The following is an 8,524-nucleotide window of genomic DNA, read 5'->3' on the forward strand; positions in this document are numbered from 1 at the left end:
ATGCATTACAATCACCCAATAAAGCATTACAATAATCTAACCTTGAGGTCATAAATGCATGGATTAACATTCCTGCATTTGACATTGAGATCATTGGCCCCAATTTAGATATATTTTTGAAATGGAAAAATGCAGTTTTACAAATGCTAGAAATGTGGCTTTCTAAGGAAAGATTGCAAACAAATAGCACACCTAGGTTCCTAACTGATGACGAAGAATTGACAGAGCAGCCATCGAGTCTTAGACAGTGTTCTAGGTTATTACATGCAGAGTTTTTACGTCCTATAATTAACACCTCTGTTTTTTCAGAATTTAGCATTAAGAAATTACTCGTCATCCAGTTTTTTATATGGACTATGCATTCCATTAGATTTTCAAATTGGTGTGTTTCACCGGGCCACGGAGAAATATAGAGCTGAGTATCATCAGCATAACAGTGAAAGCTAACACTATGTTTCTTGATGATATCTCCCAAGGGTAACATATAATGCGTGAAGAGTAGCGGCCCTAGTACTGAGGAATTGAGGTACTCCATACTACACTTGTGATCGATATGATACAACTTCATTCACTGCTACGAACTGATGGCAGTCATATAATTACGATTTAAACCATGCTAATGCACTTCCATTAATGCCAACAAACTGTTCAAGTCTATGTAAAAGAATATTGTGGTCAATTGTGTCAAACGCAGCACTAAGATCCAATAAAACTAATAAGAGAGATACAACCACGATCAGATGATAAGAGCAGGTCAATTGTAACTCTAAGGAGAGCAGTCTCAGTACTATGATACGGTCTAAATCCTGACTGGAAATCCTCACATATGCCATTTTTCTCTAAGAAGGAATATAATTGTGAGGATACCACCTTTTCTAGTATCTTGGACAGAAAAGGGAGATTCGAGATTGGTCTTTAATTAACTAGTTCTTTGGCGTCAAGTTGTGGATATATGCACATAAACATATGTTACAGCTTCAATGCTCACGTTTGTCAGTTTACAGGTTTCTGAGACCACTAATATTGAAATAGGGCTTCTGTTCAAATGAAGTGAAAACTAGCCCAAATCTACTCAAAATCGTCTCTTTCAGTGAGAGAAAGCTGCTTCATTTAATGTTCAGTGCAAAACTTGTCAAACTGAAAGATGCTCATGTCTTATGAAATACAATGTTTTTTTTGCAATACAGTAAGACAGATTCTAATGTGTTAGAAGTTATATGCACAAAAACTTATGTTTAGAGCTTCAATGCTCAAGATTGTCAGGTTACAGGTTACAGCCCAGATTTCGCCAAGGCAGAGTGGTGGTTGTGGTCGCAGGATTCGCTTTCGGATCTGCTGGAAGGAATGTAAGATGGGCAAGTCCCTATCTTGTTCCTTAGCCACCAGATCCGGGGGGGTGATTGTGCTTTTCTCGCTGTTAAGCGCTCCGTTCTTGCCGGAAACGCTTGCCGGAAGTGTATCTGTGCATGCGATCTTGCGGTCGCGCTGGTGCTGAGGCACGGCGGCAACCGCGATAGCAGGAATCGCACATAATCTGGCGAACGGGTTGGAGACGGCTCGTTCTATCTCCACCCGTGTTCACTAGATTTAGAGCTCGTTCTCGAGGCTTGGAAAACAGCGCTGCGGTTTTTCGCACTCTGAGACAGCTTGCTGCTGCTGCTGCATGCTCTCTCGCCGGGCACGCTCCACTGCAGCGACCACGATCGCGTGAATCGCACATGATCTGGCGAATGGTTTGGAGACGGCTCATCCTATCTCCACCTGTATTCACTAGATCTAGAGCTCGTTCTCGAGGCTTGGAAACCAGGGCTTCGGTTTCCTCATCCTCGGAGGCAGAGCTCGCTGCAGCATCCATCTTTCTCTCAGGAGATTGATGTTGTTTATGTGACTGAGTAGCATAAATATATATATATATATATATATATATATATATATATATATATATATATATATATATATATATATATATATATATCAAATATATATATATGTGTAAGACATGCGTGCTGCCGAGGGAACGCGTGTAATTTTTATGTGAGTTTTTTCTACACCAGACTGGGTTGACTTGTCTGGTTGTTGACTACATTTAATTCTAAGGAATAAAATTACATATTTATCTGACTATGTGAAGATAGATGTACAGGAGCTCTAGGGATGTAATTTCTTGTGCGAGAACACGTGTGTACCGCTCTTCTTCTGAGGAGTTTGAGGCGGTCAGGGGCTGCGGGGCAGTCCCAACCATGTTCCAGCCCCTTGTGCCGGGGGTGTCACTTTTGTACTCCGCAGACACTAGAGTCAGAGTGGCGTTCACAGGCCTAAGTCTTCTAGTGGAAAGCAGTTCTATGGACCGTTGTTTTCGCTGGATAGCCTTCATCATAACGTCCTGACACCTAAGGCCTAGGACGTTTTGAGGACCAGCTCCCTCTGGGGAAGAGTGGTGTACACCGCATTCCTCAGTGCCCTCAGGAGATCGATCTGCCAACCCTGCCGGTGTTCCAGGGTGCAGTGGTCTCCAGCGAGCACTTCTCTCAGTTACCGCCCTGTAAAGTAGCGGTGCTGAGAGACTCGCTACCTCTACTGAGGTCTCTAGAGCAGCTAGTACGGTCGTCCCCTGCCAGTCTGCCGCTTCAGGGCACCGAGCTAGTCGCTCTAGGCGCACCAGAGCCCAGTCTCCTGAGACTGGTTCCCTTTAGAGGTCACATGATGGTGTGGGAGCCCCTGCCAAGTATACTTCACGGGGTCCTGCCCCGAGCAGGCTCTGGTCTAGCCTTCCTAGCAGACAATGTTGGTCTGAGAACAGACGTTTTTAGGAGACTTCAGCTACGAGAGTCCTGATGCTGCGGCTCAGGACCTCGGAGGGCCGGCCCCTCTGGGGAAGAGCGGTATACACCGCATTACACGGTGCCCGTCTCTCCTCAGTACCCTCATGAGATCGATCTGCCAACCCTGCCGGTGTTCCAGGGTGCAGCGGTCTCCAGCGAGCGCTTCTCTCAGTTACCGCCCGGTAACGTAGCGGTGCTGAGAGACTCGCTACCTCTACTGAGGTCTCTAGAGCAGCTAGTACGGTCATCCCCTGCCGATCCGCCGCTTCAGGGCACCGAGCTAGTCGCTCTAGGCGCACCAGAGCCCAGTCTCCTGAGACTGGTTCCCTTTAGAGGTCACATGATGGTGTGGGAGCCCCTGCCAAGTATACTTCACGGGGTCCTGCCCCGAGCAGGCTCTGGTCTAGCCTTCCTAGCAGACAATGTTGGTCTGAGAACAGACGTTTTTAGGAGACTTCAGCTACGAGAGTCCTGATGCTGCGGCTCAGGACCTTGGAGGGCTGGCCCCTCTGGGGAAGAGCTGTATACACCGCATTACATGGTGCCCGTCTCTCCTCAGTGCCCTCAGGAGATTGATCTGCCAACCCTGCCGGTGTTCCAGGGTGCAGCGGTCTCCAGCTAGCGCTTCTCTCAGTTACCGCCTGGAAACATAGCGGTGCTAAGAAGCTTGCGACCTCCTGGGAGGTTTCCAGAGCAGCTAGTTTGGCCGTCTCCTGCCACTTCAGGGCACCGAGCTAATTGCTCTGATGCCACCAGAGATCAGTCTTGAGAGGCTGATTCCCTTAGTAGACTATTTGGCAGCGTGAAAACTACTGCCAAATGTATCTCAGTGGGTCCTGCACACTGTAGTGAGAGGCCACAGAATCCAGTTCTGGTGGGCCCCAAGGAGGCTCTGGTAATGGAACAGAAGTAGGCTCTCTCTGAGGACGGAGACCATCGAGGTGATCCCTCCTTGGGTTGCAGAGTCCGGGTCCTACAGCCGGTATTTCACTGTTCTGAAGAAGGATGAGGTGTTGTGTCCTTTTCTAGATCTATGCTTTTTGAACCGCTCAGTCAGGGGACTGAAGTTAGCACGCCTGCACAGGCCAAGTCCGAGGACTGGTGTCTATCAAATCTATCAAAAGATGCACTTATCTCCATCCTTCTTCATTGGAAGTTCATGAGGTTTGCTTTTGGAGGCAAAAGCCTACCAATACGGATCTTCCACTGACCGCATTGATGATTGGTTGATATCAGCTCAATCTGAGTAGATGACGGTTCGGCTCCGAGGTGTCATTCTCGCTCACATGAACGAGCTGGGGTTAAGACTTAACGCCAAGAAAAGTGTGCTTTCTCCAGTTCAGAGAACAACTTATCTGGATATGGTCTGGGATTCGACCATGATACAGGCACATATGTCACCTGTTCAGATCGAGTCGATTCTCACTGCAGTCGAGAGAGTGAGAGAAGGCCGGTCACTCACTGTCAAGCAGTCACGGAGATTGCTGGGTCTAATGGCAGTGGCGTCCAATGTGAATACTATTGGCCTGCTGTACATGAGCCCCTACAGTGGTGGCTCAAGACTAAGGGGTTCTCCCTGAGGGGAAACCCACTTCACATGCTAAAGGTCACGCAGTGCTGCCTACGTTCCTTGGATATATGAGGGAAGCCTTGGTTCTTGTCTCAGGGCTGGTGCTGGAAGCTCCTTGTCGCCGAGTGATGCTAGCAACGGACGCATCCCTCACTGGCTGGGGTGCAGTCATGAGTGGCCACTCTGCCCGTGGTCTGTGGAGTGGTCGCCATCTGACATGGCACATCAACTGCCTGAAGATGCTGGCTGTGCTTTGTGCACTTCGCTATTTTCTCCCAGACCTAAGAGGTCACCATGTGTTGGTGCGCACCGACAACACAGCGGTGGTCTCTTACATCAACCACCAAGGAGGTCTGCACTCAAGCCGTTTATACAACTAGTGTACCAGATCCTTGTGTGGGCCCAGGATGAATTCCTCTCGCTTAGAGCAGTTCACATTCCTGGGCATCTTAATATGGGAGCAGACATCCTGTTGAGGCAGGGGCCGAGGACCGGGGAATGGCGGCTTCACACTGAGGTGATGAAGCAGAGTTGGAGAGGTTGGCCAGACTCGGGTGGATCTGTTTGCAACTTGAGAGACATCGCATTGTCCCCTCTGGCTTCCTCTGACTCATCCAGCTCCACTGGGGCTGGACGCCATGGTACAGACATGTCCTCTGATCTCCCCTCTCTTGGGGGTCAAGACTCACTCCTTCTGAAGTTTGGCCATTGGACGGGTTGTCACCTATTTATGTCAGGCTCCTTCTCTTGCTTTAGCTGTGCTCTTCCACACTAGGCAGAGATTTGAAAGTCTGGCAGCGTGGGCATTCTCATTCCCCCTTCGTTCTTGATCCAGCTAGAGTTCTTGAAGAGGAACGTCTAAGATTACGTAATTAAACCTGGTTCCTCGAAGGAACGAGACGCTGCGTCGCACTGCCACACTTCCAGCATCTCTGGCCGGCGCTTGCTTCATCCTTTGAGGCTGATTCCCGGCTTCGCCGCTCATGCTTTTATGCTTCCTGGTCTCTGACGTCACCCGCCTATGATGTCTCGCCCTTCCATTGGACTGATTATACACGTTATTCAGAAATGTCCCTCTGGACGCGTTCCCCATTCGTTCTCGAAGCAGCATCTCGTTCCTTCGAGGAACCAGGGTTACATATGTAACCTTAGACGTTTCTGAGACCACTAATGTTGAAATAATGCTTCTGTTCAAATTAAGTGAAAACTAGCCCAAATCTGTGTTACGTCCCGCATATGTCTAGGGGTAAATGTGGACACAACAAAAGTAAAATATTTTAAAGAGCGTTGCTCTGAGTCCTGCCACAGCACCACAAGCAATAAGTTGTCCAGAAAAAGATTTTATTATTTTACAGCTCCTGGAACACGTACAAAAAAAAAGAAGGGAAGCATTAACTTCAGGAGAGGATAAGGCCAAAACAACAAACAAAACAAGCTAACTGGAATTAATGACCTGTAACTATACTAACAAAGAAAAAGAAAACAAATACAGGTTTATACCCTAGCTCCCTTCCTATCCCAAAACAGGGTTAAACAGAAATGGCATCCACCTCCCTACAGCTTCCAAATCAAAAATAACAAAACGCAAATAGTCAAACATTAAAGTAGCCGCTAAAAGAGATGTTAATAATAGCCACTACAAACTAACTAAAATAACAAAAGGTAAATATTAAAGAATATCACAATGAATAAAGAAACAAAACTACTACAATACCTAAAGCAGAACACTAAGCAGCTCAACAACCACCAACTGAGACAACAGGCTGGGCAGAACACAGGCAACACTCTGGAGAAAGCTCTTGGGGAAACGTTCTCTCTTCTCTGGTAGCTGGATCTCTGCTTTTATCCGGACTCTCTCTTGATTGGTAAGCAGGTACATCTGGAAGCAATCAACTACCTGCCAGGCAGTTGGAGGAAAAATCATGAAAAAAAAAACACAGAAAGAAACACATTAAAAGAATACGCTCTTAAGGCTGTGCAATTGGGCAATTAGTTGAAAGGGGTGTGTTCAAAAAAATAGCAGTGTCTACCTTTGACTGTACAAACTCAAAACTATTTTGTACAAACATTTTTTTTTTCTGGGATTTAGCAATCCTGTGAATCACTAAACTAATATTTAGTTGTATGACCACAGTTTTTTAAAACTGCTTGACATCTGTGTGGCATGGAGTCAACCAACTTGTGGCACCTCTCAGCTGTTATTCCACTCCATGATTCTTTAACAACATTCCACAATTCATTCACATTTCTTGGTTTTGCTTCAGAAACAGCATTTTTGATATCACCCCACAAGTTCTCAATTGGATTAAGGTCTGGAGATTGGGCTGGCCACTCCATAACATTCATTTTGTTGGTTTGGAACCAAGACTTTGCCCGTTTACTAGTGTGTTTTGGGTCATTGTCTTGTTGAAACAACCATTTCAAGGGCATGTCCTCTTCAGCATAGGGCAACATGACCTCTTCAAGTATTTTAACATATGCAAACTGATCCATGATCCCTGGTATGCGATAAATAGGCCCAACACCATAGTAGGAGAAACATGCCCATATCATGATGCTTGCACCTCCATGCTTCACTGTCTTCACTGTGTACTGTGGCTTGAATTCAGAGTTTGGGGGTCGTCTCACAAACTGCCTGTGGCCCTTGGACCCAAAAAGAACAATTTTACTCTCATCAGTCCACAAAATGTTCCTCCATTTCTCTTTAGGCCAGTTGATGTGTTCTTTGGCAAATTGTAACCTCTTCTGCACATGCCTTTTTTTTAACAGAGGGACTTTGCGGGGGATTCTTGAAAATAGATTAGCTTCACACAGACGTCTTCTAACTGTCACAGTACTTACAGGTAACTCCAGACTGTCTTTGATCATCCTGGAGGTGATCATTGGCTGAGCCTTTGCCATTCTGGTTATTCTTCTATCCATTTTGATGGTTGTCCTCCGTTTTCTTCCACGTCTCTCTGGTTTTGCTCTCCATTTTAAGGCATTGGAGATCATTTTAGCTGAACAGCCTATCAATTTTTGCACCTCTTTATAGGTTTTCCCCTCTCTAATCAACTTTTTAATCAAAGTACGCTGTTCTTCTGAACAATGTCTTGAACGACCCATTTTCCTCAGCTTTCAAATGCATGTTCAACAAGTGTTGGCTTCATCCTTAAATAGGGGCCACCTGATTCACACCTGTTTCTTCACAAAATTGATGACCTCAGTGATTGAATGCCACACTGCTATTTTTTTGAACACACCCCTTTCAACTAATTCAACTAATTGCCCAATTGCACAGCCTTAAGAGCGTGCATATCATGAATGCTGGGTCTCATTTGTTTTCTGAGAATCTACTGAACCTACTGGTAACTTGTTTGCCACGTAGCAATAAAAAAATATACGAAAAACCTTGATTATTCTGGTTAGTCACATTGTACTGCTATTATTTTGAACAATACTGTAGCTTCACTCGCAGCATTCCACACAAACTTCTGTTTTGCTTTAAGGAGATCAGTTAAGGGTGTCTCAACAGTAGCAAAGTTCTTACAAAAGCCACGGTAGTACCCGGTCATCTCTAGAAAACGGCGCAACTCCCGCTTGTTACTTGGCTGTGGGAAATTGATTATAGCCTGTATCTTAGCTTGCACAGGCCTCACTTGGCCCTGGCCAACTAATTTGCCGAGGTAGGTCACTCTTGCCTTAGCAAATTCACATTTTGCTAAATTTAAGGTAAGCTTGGCTTCCAGCAATCATTTGAACACCAACTCAAGACTTTGAACATGTTCCTTCCATGTTGCAGAATAGATAACTATATCATCTAGATAGACTTCACAGTTGGGCACACCCGACAGTACCTTCAGCATCAACCGCTGGAATGTTGCTGGTGCATTTCGCATGCCAAACGCCATAGATTTATACTGTAGGAAACAATCAGGGGTCACAAACGCTGAGATTTCTGAGGCACGGGGAGCGAGAGGAACTTGCCAGTATCCTTTTAGTAAGTCTAGCTTGGTAACAAAGCTAGCTGACCCCACCCGGTCAACACAGTCCTCAATTCGAGGAAGAGGAAAGGAATCAGGCTTAGTTACAGAATTCACCTTCCTAAAATCAGTACAAAATCGCCACGAGCCACCAGGTTTGGGTACGAGCA

Source organism: Carassius gibelio, chromosome B23 (assembly GCF_023724105.1).
Source record: "Carassius gibelio isolate Cgi1373 ecotype wild population from Czech Republic chromosome B23, carGib1.2-hapl.c, whole genome shotgun sequence".
Classification (NCBI taxonomy): domain Eukaryota; kingdom Metazoa; phylum Chordata; class Actinopteri; order Cypriniformes; family Cyprinidae; genus Carassius; species Carassius gibelio.